General features: G+C 41.8%; 1 protein-coding gene and 1 long non-coding RNA gene across 2 annotated transcripts in view; one reads left to right on the plus strand and one right to left on the minus strand.

Annotated features, from left to right (window-relative positions):
* The first annotated feature begins 1,915 nt into the window (after window positions 1-1,915).
* CHRM2 (cholinergic receptor muscarinic 2) overlaps window positions 1,916-18,684 on the plus strand; it is a 170,062-nt gene continuing 153,293 nt past the window's right edge. The window contains exons 1-2 of the mRNA XM_043463801.1: window positions 1,916-3,277; window positions 3,542-3,708. The gene's annotated coding sequence lies outside the window, so the exon portion shown is untranslated. The remainder of the gene's footprint in view (window positions 3,278-3,541; window positions 3,709-18,684) is intronic.
* Window positions 14,921-17,382, minus strand: LOC122438689. Its single transcript, XR_006268611.1, has 3 exons — window positions 17,372-17,382; window positions 16,274-16,277; window positions 14,921-15,054 (listed from the first exon to the last, which is right to left on the minus strand). It is a non-coding gene; the product is annotated as an uncharacterized LOC122438689 (long non-coding RNA).

Here is an 18,684-nt window from a genome sequence, read left to right on the forward strand (position 1 = left end):
TTACAGTCATATTCAAAAAGGAGCTTTGTCAAATATTCTAAGTCATCTCTTTTGAGCACATGCTTGAAAATAAGTTTTTGAGGTCACAGTAATAAGGTTGCCCTCACAAGTGGAAATTACTAATTTATTAGTGTTCGTTGAGGTGGAAAATAGGCATGTAGATAAGGGAAACCCATAGATATGTGTTCTATAGTCTTTAGAAAGCACTTTTGAAAGTGTCCCACACTGTGGGTTACTAATAAATGTAAAAGCTGTATTCCTGGGAGGGGAGAGTACTCTTTTATTTCAGAATGTGAACTGGCTTATGAAATAAAAATAAAATGCTCTGAGTATACTTAATCTTTTCTTTTATAGAAAGAGAAACTAGAAAGGGGAAAATGGTGTTTCTTCTAGTCCGTGTTTTGATGGATTATGTTTAACATGCTTGTTGCATGAAATTGAGGAGCAGTATGGTTTCCAATGGCAAGACTCACTCTTAAATAGTCTGATTTAGTAGGTCAGAGACATGACCCAAGAATCTGTTTTTAAATCCTTACTGACAGTCTTATAACTAATTTGCTGTATGTCAGACCTTCTTTCGAAAACTTCACCTGAATGCACTCATTATTCCATATAAAAACTCATTATTCCTTATAAAAATAGGAATGTTACTATTACTATATCCCTGTTACAGATTAAGAAAATGAGGCACATAACAGTTAAATAATTTTTCAGAAGCACACAATAACTGGCACAGATACAAGTATATGTTTTTTAAAAAGTGTTTTCAGTTATGACCTAGAAGAAAAAAATGGACATTTTTGTTGATTGTTTGATAAAAATACTGTTTCCATTTGCAGCTCTTCTCGGAAAGGCCATAACTATCAGGACTTCTATTAAACATGATTGTTCAGTGATTCATGGGCTCTGTTTTATTCAAGTCTAAGAAAATATTCATTAGATTTCATTGGCTTTTTGCTTTATTGCTCTGTTTGGAATGTGTAGTCCCAATTGTGGGCCTCTCTGGTAGCTCAACAGTAAAGAATCTGCCTGCCATTGCAGAAGATGTGGGTTCAATCCTTTGTTGGGAAGATCCCCTGGAGAAGAAAATAGCAACCTATTCCAGTACTCTTGCCTGTAAAATCCTGTGGACAGAGGAGCCTGGTGGGCTACAGTCCATAGGATCACAAGAGGCATGACTTAGTGACTAAACAGCAACAAAACCCCATTTGTAAGAAAACATTAATGATTTGAAAGAACAGAATAACAACAGATCACTGGGTCTTCTTCTTTTCTTTTGCTGGCTAGGAATTATTTCCCCTTTACTTCTCTGCTTTGGGATGTGTAAGTGGTTTTGTTTTGTTTTAAACATCCAAGCCAACTCCCTGGGCTCATAGAGGCTTAATAGTCAGAAATAATGAAGAGAGAAAGGAAAAGGTGAATTCATTTTCAAAAGATAACCTAAGAGAGAAGAAATGACAAAATCAGGTGTTTAATGTAGTGGGTCAAATGCTGGGGGAAGCTGAGGTCAAGACTGGACAGAACTGTCTTGATTTTCTAACAAGTATCTTATACTGTCCCAGTGATGGTGGGATGTGAGGGTATGGAGGCTGAAGGTAGAGCCACGGTATGTAATGCATTATTTCAGGATGACTTACATCAAACCACATAGTTTGTGCCATGTCCTACTTGGTGATGGGTATGAGTTAACAGAAAGGCAGACCTTTTCATATACACAATTTTTATTTATTGATGAATTTATATTGCTGCGTATTTATTCATCTTGATTGTCATCTGAATGTCTTTCCCTGCCAATAAGATGCATGCATGCATGCTAAGTTGCTTTAGTCCTGTCTGACTCTTTGCGACACCATGGACTGTAACCCACCAGGCTCATCTGTCCATGGGATTCTCCAGACAAGAATACTGGAGTGGGTTGCCATTTCCTCCTCAGGGGATCTTCCCAACCCAGGAATCGAACCTGCATCTCCTGTGGCTCCTGCATTGCAAGCAAATTCTTTACCACTGAGCCACCAGGGAAGTCAATAAAATGGGGAGCTTATAAAAGACAGGGGCAACAACTTTTGCTATTCTGTATTCCTTTTGACAACTAGCAAAGGCCTAGGCATCAAGATTTGAACTGAACTTAATTGGATACATCAATTAAGGTTTCAAGCTGTTTTCATTTGATTGCCAAAGGTAGATGAAAGAAAATGCAGCCTTATAGCATATCATACACTGATGCTATGTTTATATACACATAGTTTCACAAAAGCAAGTCTTGTCCTCAGCTATACTTTAGAATCATATTGTTTATATCATTTTATCTTTATCAATTGGGACTACAGCCTAAGAATAATGAATATTCTTCTTGGAATGGATTTCTCATTAAAATGAAAAAATAAAAAGCTAAGATTGATTTAACAGAGAAAAGTTATATACTGATTTTTTCACGGAGATCCCAAATTTCATAAAGGACCATAAATACTTTGTAATCTAACCTCTTCCTCTTAAACATTTGCCAGTGTCCCAAAGAAATAAACAATCTGTGAATAGTTCAGCACGATTATATGTTTACAAAGCATAGAGGATTTTTCTAATATTTTCCCACCTGGAAAAACTGGGCTTAAGCGTCTTCGGCAATCAGAAAGCAACACCGAGTTCTTCCCAATATGTCATGTCACTTTTATAGCAGTCATACTTGCAGGAATGGGACTGGGCAATGGTGGTAACTGTAAACGTTCTGATGTAGAAATTGCAGATGGAGAGCTTGGCTCCGGGGATGGACGTGGAAGGGAGCAGAAAGGAGGCTGGAGAAAAGGCTGTCATATTTCCTCAGAAGAACCGCCAAATCAGAGAGCAGAGAAGATTTCATTGGAGGAGCGCCTTCAACAGCAACTAATCCCGTCATATTGAAAGAAAATTGTAAATGTTTTCTCCAGAAATTGTCTGCACATCGCAGCTAATCGAACACACAGTGACGAATACATACACACTCTCTTTTCATACCAAAGGTGCCCGGACGCAGAGACCCGCTCCAGCGAGTGCGCGTGACACACAGGGGCACGCACACACACACGAACGCACACGCGCCAGCCTGCGGGTTGGCCAGAGCCTTGAAACTGCAGATTCCACTCGGAGATCGCCAGAGCCACGGAACTAATTAGTAATTAGTTGCCCCTACACTAATAACTACTTCCCCAGTCACTTTAGTGAAGAAATGAATCCCGCCCAGCTCGTCAGTCCAGCCAGGTCTCCGTTCGGTCTTGCTCTCCAGACTCATCTTCGTGAAAGCCAGGTTTGAAAGTCCTTTTTGCTTCTTCGCCTTTGGTGTTTGATGTGGCGGGCGGGGGCAGTGTCACTTTAACTCCAGTCTACACCGCCAAGGGCCTCCAGACTCGTAAAGTGCCTGGGACGCGTGTGGGGTGCGCGACTCTCCTAGCGCGCGCCCGAGCCCCACGGCTCCTGCCCGAGCCTTTGGGTCCGCTCTCTCCCCGCCTCCCCCCGCCCCACCCCTCTGAGTGTCGCGGCACCAACTAATCTTTTTCTTTTCGTTTGCAAGATCAAGGGAGAGAGCGAGCCGGCGCCCGGCCTCGGACTCTGAGCCGCGCGCGGGTAGCTCCGCGGCGGGTCAGCCCCGAACCCGCGAAGGGCTCCACGCTCCTGCCAGCCAGCCCACGCCAGGGATACTGCAGCCCGAGGAGGCCACTGGAGCTAATCCGGCGGCAGGTAAGGAGAGCCAGCTGCTCAGCCCTACGCTGGCCAGCGCCAGGGACCCTGGCACCTCCCGATTCTCCGGAACGGGCGCGGAGGGGCCTGGGGTGAGGGAATTGGCGAATTCTTCCACAAGTCCAGCTTCTCAAACGGAAACTTTGGTTTCTGGGGCTTGGAGAACTGAGGGCAGCGATGGCGGGTCTGGAAAGCAGGGGCGGAAGAGGCAGAGCGCGGGAAGAGGTGCCATTCCGCGGGCCGCCGAGTCCGGAGGAATGTGGCAAGGCGGCCGGGGGGCCCGAGCCGGCCGGGGCTCGCTCCCTCCTCCAGCCCGCCGCCCCCGCCACTGTCACCAACTCCCCCTCCTTGCGGTGGCCGCAAGACTGGGGAGCTTCGCCCTCTCCTGCCCCTCACGTTTCTTCCAGCCTGGGGTCTGGCCACATCTCCCAGGCGTTTGGGGTGGAGGCCCGGTTCCCCCGGCCCGGCACGATCCCCGGGTTCAACGTTCCGAACAGCTCTTTGGGTGCCCGCGCCAGGTTGCCAGAGGGAGGCTTCGCGCTGTGGTCCAAGGAGCGTGGCCAAGGGCGGGGGGTGGGGGATACGAATGGGGAGAGGGTCCCAGGACAGAGGAGGAGGAAGCCTTCTGCAACCTCGTCCCGTGTCGGCCCGACCACGAGGTCGGCGGTCCGCCTCGGCTAGAGGACAGGGTCTCAGCCCCAAGCCCGCGGGGTCCCGGACCATGCCAGGGCTGCGCCGACAGCCACCTCACAACGAGCTCTGAGCCACGCCGGCGGGCTTCGGGGTTGTAGATTGGGAACAACTGCACCCACAATATCCCCTTGCCGTCCGCACCTGCGGACTCGGGCGATCGCAGATAACTTGTAGCTCTCGGAACCTGCGAGGTTCGGAAGGTCCAAGCCGGCGCAGGGGAGGTCGCGCAGCAATTCCACCTGTGCGCTCTGCCCCCCGCCCCTGGGGCGCCCCCAGCGGGGCCGGACGCTGCTTGCCTGGGAGAGCTCTTAAGAGGTCGAGACCTAAGGTTCCCCGGAATCACTGACTCAGAAAGCAGCGCACACCCACTGCCTCAGCCTCCTGCCAGCGTCCCCATCTTCCTCTAGCCTCCGGCTCGTCGCCGTCCTCCAGGCTGCTCTGAGCCACAAAATCGTAAAAGGGAGGGTCCACTGGGCTCGCCAGACCCACGCCTTGAGACCAGGGTTGCCAGCAAGGAAATATCTCTGGGGAGTCACTCGGGACGGAGGGGAGGGAGGAGAGCGGAGAAACGGAGGTAAACGCCTGAGGCAAGCAGAGCTGTCGACCGACATCTCACCGGAGCCGCCCTCCGGTGTCCTTACTTGGTTCGCGGCCACGGCCCGAGCGTGGCTGAGGCCCCCACGGGCTCCAGGTCGGCCCGCCCAGGCGCGGGAGCCGGCAAGAGCACAGAGCCTTCAAGTCCTCGAGCTCCGGGATCCCCCGCATCGACTTTCTATTTCCCTTTCATCTTTCCCTTTTCTGGTTTGTGTTGCTTTTCTTGCTCTTTTTTCTTAGCGCTGGGTGGCAGTGGGTTCAGTGTAGTTTGCGCATCCCCTAGTACACACAGCACGCGACACCACACGCATCTCCCTGCTGCAACGCACGCAGCCCCCGCCCCCCCGTTCCACAACCCCGAGGGCCTGCAGCAGGGACCACCTCCTTGGCCAGGATCACCGTCACAGCGGCAATGGCCTTGGCCCGGCGGAGGGCTGGACCAATGCGGAGGGGAGCCGGCCCAGATTCCAGAGAGAAACAGTGGGGCAATGGGAAAGGCCTGGGAAAAACTTGAATTTGGGTTGAGGGTGGGGTGGGGGGAGACTCTGAGGGCAAAGGCCCCCAGCACTGGAGCTCGGCTGCAACTGCTCCGAGGGGACCCTGAGGCTCTGGCCCCCTCGGCACCTGCGTGGAGGAGAGCCCACTCGGGGGAGCAACCTCTCTCTGGGGAAGTTCAGATAGCCAGGTCCTGGAGTGGACCAGCAGCTCTCTTTGCTCCAGGCCTTTCCCGTTTACCTGCCTTGAGAGGGCTCTGGAATGTGGTACCTCCTACACTATAGCTGTTCACCCAGCCTTGGGCCACAGGGTCCCCCTGCTGTATTTTGTTGGCAATCTGTATATATACATTATATATATACAGATTATATATATATATATATATATATATATATAAAATATATAAAATATATAGAAGGATGTATAGAGAGAGTACATTTTCATTGATAAGCAAATAATAAGGATGATGACACAGTTAAGAAACTGCAATTAGGTGTGTGTATGTAGGGTCTTTGGGGTGATAACCACAAGGGCATAATCATAGAATTAAACCAGTGGATCACACTAAGAACTATATTAGGCTACAATTCAGAAAGTGGACTTTTGAGACTCTTGGCAAATGGATGGAAGAATTTTGTCCCAACAGTGTAGCAGCTTTGCAGGATTTGATGGCTAAGGATTCAAGAAGTAATAAGTTATTATCAGATGAATTTTTATTATTACTATTATTAGTAAATGTGTCTAGCTGTGGCAGTACTATAAGCAACTTCTATTGACTCTACATGCTTTACTAGGCTAAACAATTATGCCAATTAAAGCTGAAAAGTAAAACTTGACCCTAAAAAGGCATGGAAATACCAACCAACTCAGCTTACTGTTTTAAAACTCTGTGAATGAGATGGGGCAGGAGTGGGGTAAAGTTCTTGGATCCAAAAATTCAGGGTGGTCTTCCTGAAAGATGCTTGGTCTTCCTATAAAAGAAAAATGTGACCTATAAAAGAAAAATGTGTTTGCTTATGTAAGGTGTTTGAGGTTGTCTGGGGGGATTGTAGGGAGAAATTAGGTCGATTTGATTATCCCTATCCTAGTTTAAGTTCAAGAGAAGCCACAGAATGTGTCTGTAACTCAGCTGACTTCAGGGCTAAGTGTAGGAGAGTGTGCTTGCGTGCTCAGTCCGTCAGTCGTGTCCGACTCTTTGCGACCACACATTCTGTCGCCTGCCAGGCTCCTCTGTTCGTGGGATTTCCTGGCAAGGATACTGGATGGATTGCCATTTCCTACTCCAGAGGATTTTTCCAACCCAGGGATCGAACCCATGTCTCCCGAGTCTCTTGCATCGGCGGGTGGATTCTTTCTCACTGAGCCACCTGGGAAGCCAGATGCAGGAAAGCCAGCAGGCGAATGTAGGTAAAAGTCTCTTTGGAATGAGCCCCCACAATCTGTCAATCTGTCACATTTAAAAACCGACATTGCTCCAAACACGATCCTATCCCCTTCTTTGCCCAGATAACCCCTAACATCAGGCACTTGTATGTATGTTCAGTGGCAGTGTTACAATTCTAATTTCAGAGTAGCCAACCCTCTGAGCACAGGAGGAGGGAAGGGAAGTCTCAGAGTTTTGGGGAAAACAGCAGACCACAGTCTGCTGGCTCACAGAGAAGGGCGGGGAGGGCAAGGAACCCGCTTTACTGGAGAAGGACGGACAGGAGACACATGTCACTAACCCACAGCAATGAACAAAGGTAAAGCCAGTGCCAGAGAGGAAGAGGAGGCAATTTATTCTAATAAAGGAATTGAAGAGAGAATGGGAGGGAAAAAATGGGGACAAGAATCTGTGAGCATGCCATTAAGAGCCCCATAATAATCTCCATCACTGATGTCAGTCCTTGGGGCATGCCTGTGAGAGAATGCCCATGAGTAACTGCCTAAATATGACCACTCAAACCCCACTCTTATTCTTATCTTAATCTTTCTTCAGTTTACTCAGTAGGATCAAGAAAGACTGACAGAAACATTCTGTCACACAGCTTCCTTGAGGGACCTGGTTTTCTTCTTTTAACTTTGTATTGGAGTTGAGTTGGCATTTTCCTACGTGGGCCTGTATTGTGCCCCTCAGTGAACTTCTCTATATCAAAACCGCCAACATTCTCCTGGTGACTGTTACCACCTGCTTCATTCCCTGTCTCCTGTCCCCATTTTGTCTGCCTTTGGTTCACTCAGCAGACGTGGGGACTGCTTTCCTTACAAGGTGTCGGAGGAAGGGTACTGACCGCGTCCCCCAGAGCTCAGCAGGGCCACTTGGTTGATCATGGTGATAGTAGTCTGTGTTTTGTGTGGAACAAAGGAAGCAGGTCATTTTTCCTTGGAAATGCATTTTCATGTAGTGTGTTCTAAGTCTCTGAAACTGTCCTAAGCACATCACATCTTTTTCTGTCAGGGGTTTATCCCATGTTTAAAATAGTGTCTGTCACCTTCTAGGACTTTATTAACTATTTGTTGAATGAGTGAACTAATGAATCAGTTTCTTATTGTATCATGGCCACAACCCTATGAAGTAGATGCTATTGTCCCCATTTTACAAATGAGGAAACTGGCTTTCAGAGGGGTCAGGTAATGACCCAAGGTCATATAGCTAGTAAGTCGCGGTCCCTGGATTCAAACAACGGCTGTCTTTGGACTCGTGTTGGACACCAGGCTTTGTCTTACACTGTGGAGATACAGTGCACGTTTTCCCCTATGTCTGGGGAAATCACAACTCTGGTGTTTTGAGTCCAACAGTATTCTCCCCACTCCTTTAGTTAAACTGTGTATTCTGGTTGTATTCCCTAAAACCTAAGCAAGAAAGATTCATCGCCAACTAGATTCTTCTGTTGGCATAACCTGCTTGACCCAGTGATTGCCTCTGGCAGAGGAAAGTAAGGGCACAGAAATTACCTGGTATTTTGGCAGACGCTATTTTCACCTATAGTGACACCAAGATTTTCTTTTGCCTGGTGCAGGAGGATGAAAGAGTTTTTGATACTACCCAGTTTAACTCACCTTAAGTGTTGAAGTGGGTAAAGAGGTTTTCCATTGTGATGCAATTAACCAAGAACTGCCTCAGAGTATACACATTCCAACTTCCCTCTAGTTGTCTCTCCACTTGAGTTCCTCTTTCTTTATATTAAGATTGTTGGTGATTAAAGTTCCGAGTTTGAATGGCAGGTTCTGATTTTAGTTAAAACTGATCATCCATCTTTGCTTTGAAAAGCATGGTGTGACTTTGTGAATGTACGATTAGCAAAGTGTGTGAGGCTTGTTCTGACTGGTTTGCCTCCTTCTACACTTGATATATTCTTGTCTTTATTTCATTTCCCTTTTTCTGCACACATGTTCAAGCTCCTTCTTTTATACTGTGACCTAAATATACAGTCATCTTAACTGGTGCTGTTACCATGGTAATGTTTCATGGTAGATAAGGGTACACACTAAAAAATCAGTCTCTTTCATTAGCAATGGAATTCCTTCTTTGTTTTTCGTCCCCCTCTCCCCAATCCAAGCTTTCACTGAATGGCGCCCTCTGGTGTCCAGTAACAGGAAGCACACTACTGTGGATTGGGCAAGAACATTTTTTTAAATTGAGAGAATTTTAGTTTCAATGTTAGTTTGAGGTGGACAGAAGCAAGAAAGACTCTTAATTAGTATGTTTTTAAGTAAATAGATTAGTAGAAAACATTGCCTGCACATATTAAGTACTGTTTGCTGCGTAGAATTCTACAAAGTTATGGGAAATGGATATTTATGACCCTTATGTGTTTAGCATTATTGTGAAAATTTTTCTGTGTGATTTACAAAGAGAGTTTTGTTATAGGAGATACTGAGATATCTCTGGATGAGATATCTAAGCTAGTGGATTGTTTTGTATGTTTAAGTCTTTAAAATTTCAAAATGGAAGTGTTCTGTCTTTAGAATGGGAACACTGTTCTTGCTGGATAGGATATATAATAGTGATGATGATGATGATAAATAATAATTTGCATGTATAATTTGTTGTTTTGTTATATGAGAAACTTGAAAGTTTTGCTCTATATTATTGTGTGAATATCAATATGCATATTATTATTACTCACAAATTACATGACAAATTAGAAGTAAGGTTGATATGCTAGAAATATCTTCTTTCTTCCTCACTCCAATTCTACTGTCACCATCTAACTGAGTCATCAAATCAAACATCTCTTAGATTTGTCTGGACTTCATCGTCTCTTCTCCATCCACACATCTCTTTTAGATCTTTAGCATCTCTTACTTGAACTATCACCAGAGCCTTGTGTTTTTATGGCCTCCCACCTTCAGTCTTTCTCTAGTACAATCTATGCCTCACATTGCCAGAATAACCTTTCTAAAATGCAAATCTGAACATGTCATCCTCTTGTTAAAAATTCTTCACTGTCTCAACTGTCTAGGATAAAATAAAAATCAAATCCACATGAGATTTTCCATAGATGATCAAAGCCTTTATTCCAAGCTCTGTTAGCCATTTCTTCATTCCCCCTCTACACAAGGAAATAATATATATATATATATATATATATATAGCTTAGTATAATGACTGACAGAGAGTAAATGCAAAGTAAATATTGGTCAAATTTGTTTTCTCTTTATTCTTCTCTTTTTCCTCCTCCTCTTCATTTAATTTACTATTAGTATAAAACTAATAAGCAGTGATAAATATAATACTTATACTAGTCATTCCCCAAACTAATAGGTAAGAAAAGCTATGGTGTGGCAGATATTTTGCCAAATATTTAGCATCCTATAATTTCATTTAATTTCTCACAATCAGGTACATTGCTCTATGGGGTTGGCAGAATTGTTTTCTTGGATATTAAAATGAGCTGTTTACAAAATGGTTAGCCTGCAAGAGTTCTAGGCAAGTTGAATGATTTTTACCTGGTACTGGTAATGGGGCACTAACCGGAATTTGTTAGTGATGCTGCTAATGTCTGTATTGAGAACAGAGGTCATGTTTGCATACATGACAGGGATATACATTTCAAATGTGTTAGAATCAGAGCTTTACAGAGCTTTATTTTTCCCCAATGTTTTGAGTAAATAATAGGTAACTATTAATATGCCTAGTCCCCCATTCCGTTTTATTGTATCAAGGAAATTATAGGCATCTCCATAGGTCAAATAACTAGTTTAAAGTCAAATTTCCAACCCATGGCTTATGTGCAGCAAAAACAAAACTGAAGATCTGTGTTTTTAAGATCAGTGAAAATGAATAGCAAATGTGGTAGCAGAGCATTAGTTTGAAGTTATCTAGATTTACGGGGTTCAGTAGAGCAGGACTTCTTCATTCTGAAATTGAGGCTCCTAGATCCCCTTGAATGTTGATCTTATGGAAGAAATGGATCTACTTTTTCAGCCATCAACATTCATCATCAACCAGATTCTGAATTATTTGAATCAAATCACCTCTCTCTGCTAGGAAGTCTTTCAAAGAGGTTCATTCACTGGTTGAGTCCTTGAAATACTGTATTCTTCTTGCAGAGATTCTGGGTCAGCAGATTTGGGGCCAGACCCAAGAATCTGTGTGTTTAGCACCTCATGTGATACTGAGGTGGGTAAACACAGGACTACATTTTAAAATAAGATCAGATTGAAGAACTGGCATCTAAAGGGCAATGGAGAGGAACAAAGATTGGATAATCAACCCAAATGCTGCTACCAGTATCATCAGGAGTCTTCCTTGTGTGAGCCATTGAGACTGAGAGTTTGGTTGTGGTCAGAGACTATTGGATCTTTCAGTTACATGTGATGAGTAACAATTCAGGAGAATATCCAAAGATAAAGATGCTTCTCTTCTATGTCATATGTCTCTGATACTTATTTGTCTAGATGAAGTATAGTACATACGTATACCTTATGTCCTTAGAATTAAATCAGTCCTGGTTATTGAAGAAATAAGCACTTGATTTCTTTCCATTTTCTCTGTTCAAAATTACTCATTCTCTGCAATACTTCCTTGGGAAGATGTCTTTGTGGTTCCAGAGCTCCTCTGTGCACTCTCCTATCTGAAGTTCTGTCTGGATTTCCACTACTAATCTAGCCAGACCAAGCACCTGTCTCTCTTCCCCTTCCTCTCCCAGCTCTAATGGAGGAGTTCTAGTATGGGAGAGTGGAGAAATTGTCACAAATGTTAATGGGGATACATTTCACTGTTACTGTTGCAAAATGTTGGTGCACTGATGAAACCAAGTAGCAGACTATAAAACCTCCTCCAGGAAAGGAATGTTATGGTGGTCTTTCCTGATGTTATTGCTCACCCTTGGTCCTGAAGCTGTCTTCCACTTTAATAAAGCAAAGAAGCGCCTTCCCCTACCTCATCAACTATGCCAAGTCAGTAAACAAGATGAAATAATATAGGAAGAAAAGCCTATAATTTCTTGATTATTTAATTAACTACTAAGGAACTCTTTAGGAGTGAGGTGGGAAGCTAAAGAATTACCTAAAGGCTAATTTTTCCTACTCTCTATAAAAGCTAAGCATGGAATAATTTGATTGGCAAGGGAAGAACATAAATTTCATACAATTTCATATTGTTGAATATGATGAAGATTTTCTAATACTCTGTTCTGCTACCATATAGCCAGCATAAAAATAGGAAATGATAGGGAAACTCTACTTAATTGTATTTTTTTGAGAGCGTCAGGACATTTGGTTTCATTTTAGGGAGAAAATAAAGAGCAGCCCCAAAGGCAAAGTGTTTCCCAAATCTGCCTGCTGTTTTCTTGCTTCATCCTCAAAATTACTTTGCTACCAGATTTTATCAGTGGTGTGGGCCGTTTTGTCTTCACATGTAAGCCTAAATATTATAGACTTTTTTCTCCCTTTGTATTGTATCCTGGGAGTACTGAAGGCAGGGAGAACAGTGGATGATGTAGGTTTAACATCTGTTGTCTCTGGCTGATGGGTGTCATTCAAGGGGTCACATTTTTGCATTTACTTTAAAGTGAGCATGACTGGATATTTTTCATGACTGAATATTTCCATGTTAGGGAAATTTTCAGAATTTTGAATGAGATACTCTTCTGTGACAATAAAGACAATAAAAACAGTGAAATCATAGCCACTCTTTCTTACGTGTCTACCACAGTTTAGACCCTGTGCTTATTTTCTTTATGTATACTATTTCTATAGCTTACACCAATCCGATGTGATAGATGGTTGTTTTTTCTAAGTAAGTGTAGAAATTTTTGCCAGTGGACACAAAATAACTTAAGACCTAAGAGTAAATTCATTGCTTTGGGCATCAGTCTCACATCTAAAGTCAAAGATAAGTATTAATTTTTTTGTTGTTTATTTTGTTTTACTACCATAGGGAGTTTCTTTTAAAAGAATATCCCGTTGTATTATTTGCCATCTAATTCTGATAAAGTCAAGGGAGAAGAGGGAAGAAAAGAAATAGGGGCACATCACACTGAGTTAAGAATATGGAAACATGAAAACAGAGTTTATATTTGAGGAATCACTCTCAGGTATATTTAGAATCTACCTTGGCCACTCACCTCCTGGTTTAGTCTGATAGTAGGCTTCCTGTTTGAAGATGCTTTTTCCTTCTTAGCCCCCTGGGAGCTCTCTCTAGGTACAGAGGGGACAAGAGTCTTAAGATAGCTTCTAGGTATGGAATTGCCAAGGCATAAAATATGACTCCGTGAGTATTTATAAAACATATATATGTATATGTAGGAACATTTTTGTTGACTATGAAAACACTATGTGTTGTTAAAATATTATTTGATCTTCTGTTTCCTATTGTGCTACCTATTCCTATTCTCTGCAAGACAATTGCTATGACTTAATGTTAACCTCCACATTGCATATGTAAAAGGCCTAAGGAGCTAATTATTCTGAGGGATGAAGCATCAGTAGATTAATTCTATTCCTGTTTACATGCCCACTGTCAACTCTTAACTATTTGTTTGTATGTCCTAAGTCTCCAAGAATCATTAGTGTCTATTGGTAAATGATAATACCAGCTAATTTTTTTTACAATTAATTGAAATTTCACACTCTTACATTTCAATATCAGTCAATATTTTTACATACTGACACTTTTAATCAAGGAGTATCTTTCACAAGGGAGCAACAGCAAGGCCCTCATTAATTAGAGTGATAATTATTCTTCTCCCTTGCAGTTAGTTAGTTACATAACACATACTTCAAGAAATTCACATCCTTAGCATTCCTCTTTAAACCTCTTCCATTTAAAAGATTCCCTGGCTTCTATCTCTGTAAGAATTTACTAAAAATTCACATTACTTTTATTTTCAAGAAGTGATATAGAAATGAGGTCATATTTATTTTCCAGCGTTTCCATATTCAAACAAAATAAAATGATAACTTTTCTATCATTTAAGTGTTCAGATTGAATCTCAGGAGTTATTTTCAAGGGAGAAAGATGTTGTCAAATGTCTCCCCTTTGATGTTCACTGGTTTATTTTAGCTTCTTTATGGCCATGCAAGTTCCCATGATTCATTTCTCTGGAATCATTCTTTGGTTTCTCAATCCTCAGCTACTTAATTGCTCCTGCCTCTCTTCAGCTTTTTCAGTACACAAAGTTTGTTACATTTCCCCCTCTGATTTAGTCCTATTATTTTAGAAGATATTGAATATAGAGTGTAGGCTCTAATTGGCAGCCTGCTCTCTTCTGCTTTATTAGATATTGCTCCAGTTCTTATATTTTGGCACCTTGTGGTGTGAGACGCACTTTTAGAAATATTCGATGGTGACTGTTAGCTGATTTCCCTAATACTTAGGAACTGCGGATCATTGAAATCACTGTGACATATACTGGTCAGAGTTTCTAAAGTTCATTTTCTGCATTTGCTTCCTTTAATTAAATTAGAGTGGGTTATTCATCCCAGTCGCTGCAAATATTTGACTACTTTTAAAAATTATTTTTTCTACCAAACTCCATGTGCTCTTATTTTAACTTCCCAATATAATTGAATATGAAATGATATCAAAAGATCAGTTATCTAAAATTCAAAATGATTTTTCATTACTCTGTATAATTACTGAAAGATAACTTCCTTGCTGCTCATCTTTGTGTGTGTGTGTGTGTGTTTTAAAGAAGTTTTAAGTTCACAGCAAAACTGACTAGAAAGTACAATGAATTCTCATATGCTCCCTGCCCCCATACACAGACGGCTGCTTCCACAGCTCACATCAGCCACTAGAGACGGGCACTGGTTACAATGGATGAACTTACGGTTCCTAGTTTACAGTGGGGTTCACTCTTGGTGGTGTATTTTCCAAGAGTTTTGACAGATGTAAAGATAATAACATGTGTCCACCATTATAGGATCATAAAGGGTAATTTCATTGCCCCACAAAATCCTCTGTGGTTCCCCCTATGTACACCTCTTTCCCTCTTAACCACACTGATCCTTTTACTGTCTCCAGAGTTTTGCATTTTCCAGAATGTTATATAGTTGGAAGCATATAGTATGTAGACTCTTCAGATTGGCTTCTTTTACTTAGTAATATGCATTTATGTTTCCTTCATGTTTTTTCTTAGCTTGATGACTCTTTCAATACTTGCCATCTTGTGGTTTTTATTTAACTATTTTTATTTCTCATTATTATATTTTTCACTGTATATATTGCAATCTCACTATATATATATAGTAATGCAGACAAAAATATTTAAAATATTTCACCTCTCTGCAGAGACTTAGTGTGTTTATCCAGTGTAGGCAACTCTTCAGCTCCTTTGAGTCTGTAATTATGAGAAGAGGAAGAATGGACATCGCAAATCTGTTTTTGTTTTTTTTTCTGTTTCTTTTTTCCAAGATCTTCCAAGTCTCAGCAGATCACTTATAATGAAGCTAAGAAGAAAACCTGAGAACTTACTCAAGATACTTTTACTGACCTTTAAATGGAGCATAAACTTGACTTGTTTTACCAGTAGCAGACAGAGTATTCTTAATTTATTTGAAAAGTAAGACAAATCCTTAGAGGCTTTTCAGTTCAGTTCAGTTCAGTCACTCAGTCGTGTCCGATTCTTTGAGACCCCATGAATCGCAGCACGTCAGGCCTCCCTGTCCATCACCAACTCCCAGAGATTACTCAAACTCATGTCCATCGAGTTGGTGATGCCATCCAGCCATCTCATCCTCTGTCATCCCCTTCTCCTGCTGCCCCCAATCTGTCCCAGCATCAGGGTCTTTTCCAGTGAGTCAACTCTTTGTATGAGGTGGCCATAGTACTGGAGCTTCAGCTTCAGCATCAGTCCTTCCAATGAACACCCAGGACTGATCTCCTTTAGGATGGACTGGTTGCATCTCCTTGCAGTCCAAGGGACTCTCAAGAGTCTTCTCCCAACACCACAGTTGAAAAGCATCAATTTTTTGGCACTCAGCTTTCTTCACAGTCCAACTCTCACATCCATACATGACCACTGGAAAAAGGCTTTTAAAGTTTGACTTTTAGTATCTCTGCTTGGGCTCACTCTTTGGCTTAAACATGTACCTTCTATTCAAGTCCTTTACACAATGAATGAAGTTGTTGCTATTCTCTGGTCTCATAAAAAGAGACACGGTCCATAAAGGGAAGATTTACATTTTGTGGTTTTTAAAGTTTTTCTCAGCATCTTATGCCTGGCTCTATGCTTGGCATGTAGCAGAAGTCAATAAATATTTTTAATGATGATTTTATGCCTTTAGTCTGCTTGCTGTTGTTCACTCACTAAGTTGTGTCCAACTCTTTGCAACCCCATGGACTGTAGCACACTAGGCTTCCCTGTCCTTCACTATCTCCTGGAGTTTGCTCAAACATCATTGAGTCAATGATGCTATCCAACCATCTTTTCCTCTGTTGCCTCTGCTGAACATCCAAAATTTCTTACTACCCTAATCTTCTTCTGTTGGTTTCATAACAAGAAGTCACCATTTTCTGAAATAGCTCAAAGAAATTCTCTTTCTAGGTAAAATTTTCCTTTCAAAATAACCCTTTTGTTCTGACAAGTTTTCCCACTTTTGAAACCAACACTTCATCTAAGCTTGAGCAAAATTTTCTATGGGGTACCTATGTAGGTATATGGTATATGGTACTATAATTACTTTATTTAAGCTGAATGTAATTAATAACTATCACATGAACTTTTAAAGTAACTCACCTTGATTGTTATTATATGTAGGGTATGTTGAAACAAATTTTAGTTAGCACAGATCACATAGGATTTAAATATACACTTTTTTTTCATACTAGGATGGACTTTCAATACATCAAAAAGAATGGACTCCCTTTGTTTCATTCCACCTACAAGATAATATGGAGAATTATCTAAAAAGGTGGAGAATGATTTACATCATGAAATGGAGTGCCATTCTGCATACCTTGCCATACTATGTAGCCTTAGTCTTATGCATAGAATTGGAATAAGAATTTATTTGTTCTTTTATTCATTAATTCAACAAATATTTACTTAGCACTTACTTTATGCAAATCACATTGCTTTGCTATCCCTAGCTATCCCTCCTACTTGACCCCTCTCTCGTCCCACAGAAATATTGCTGGGGAAGTGGAGATACTGTACTCACATGCCCAATTTCACCCCCTTCTTTACTCAGGCTTAGCATTCTGTCATAATAGCACTCTGCAGCCTTGGTGGTTATAGTGGAGCTGTGCTCTTTGGCAGCCAGAAACTTCCACTGGCCTTCACTATTGACTAGAGAGCTTAGAAAGAAAGGGTTTTTTAAAAAAAAAAAAAAAAGAAAGGGTTTTAACATTTCCCCAGACTTGAGGTTCCAGTACCTCACAAAAGGTACACTCCGCTGTCAGGCAGTATAAAATAGTGGTCAAGAATTTGCATTTTGGTTACCATCGTACTCTTGCCAGTTTGTCTCTAGTTCCTTCGACTTCACAGAGTCAAGTCTTTAGTGAAGTGTTCAAAATTATTTAGTCTTATGCATTTATTTTACAGTTAAGGAAACTGAGCAAGAAATGGAAGTGAGTTGCCTTGTAGGTGACAAGGATTTAAGGTGACAGAGCCAGGATTTGGGGCCTGAACTTCTTGATACCCAATTCAATTTCCATTTGCATTACCCTGTCATGTCTACCCCTATGAAATGCTCTATATGATTATTTTTAATTCCTCAGTTTCTTTCTAAAAAAAAAAAACCTGAGTTATACAACCCCCTTGCTAGTCTTTTTCACTTCTGTGTGACTTTGGATTCTTTTTTCCATCTCCCCTCTTCTGTTTCCCATCTCCCCTCTTCTGTTTCCCTGATGTTTTCAAAGGGGAGCTTCCCTGGTGGCTCAGATGAAAAGAGCCTGCCTGCAGTGCAGGAGACATGGGTTTAATCCCTGGGTAGGGAAGATCTCCTGGAGAAGGGAAGGGCTATCCACACCAGCATTCTTGCCTAGAGAATTCCACGGACAGAGGATCCTGGCAGGCTACAGTCCATGGGGTCACGAAGAGTTGGACATAACTTTGTGACTAACACTTTCTCATGATTTAGTGGTACCATTTTGTTGGACATGCTGAGGTTTAAGTAAGAGTGAAAATCAAAACTTTAACAACAGGTATGACACAGGGGTCAACCTGTCATAATACAGATTGATCATTATGTCATTCTTCTGGATTCTTGCTGCGGATCAACCCTGATTCAGTGAGATACTACAATCTTGCAAGAATCAACTATTCTGCTTTCCAGAAGCTTTGGAAATTGCATCTATTCATTTTTGCTACTGAAATAGCATATAACTAGAGTTTTCATTAATCCTTTCAGTTATCTATTTGGACCAGTATTGTTTTTTAAATAATGTTTAATGCTCATCAAAAGATATCAACTCAACCTTTTAACTTGACATAGTAAAAGATAATTGAAAACAAGTTCTGCAGTGTTTTTGTTCCCTGGATATATATGACAAATGCTAAAAGCAGAGCGAAATATGATGGATGAAGCCTTTTATAAATATCACCAATTGTGGTAGTTTAGTCACTAAGTTGTGTCCAACTGTTGTGACCCCATGGGCTAAAGCCTGCCAGGCTCCTCTGTCCATGGGATTCTCCAGGCAAGAATACTGGAGTGGGTTGCCATTTCCTTCTCCAAAATGACACCAAAATCTACCTCTTTATTCTGTTTCTCCACTTCATGAGGTCATTAGGAAACTTTGTTGTCATATCTACTGCCAAATTG

This window comes from Cervus canadensis, chromosome 3, assembly GCF_019320065.1.
Source record: "Cervus canadensis isolate Bull #8, Minnesota chromosome 3, ASM1932006v1, whole genome shotgun sequence".
NCBI lineage: Eukaryota > Metazoa > Chordata > Mammalia > Artiodactyla > Cervidae > Cervus > Cervus canadensis.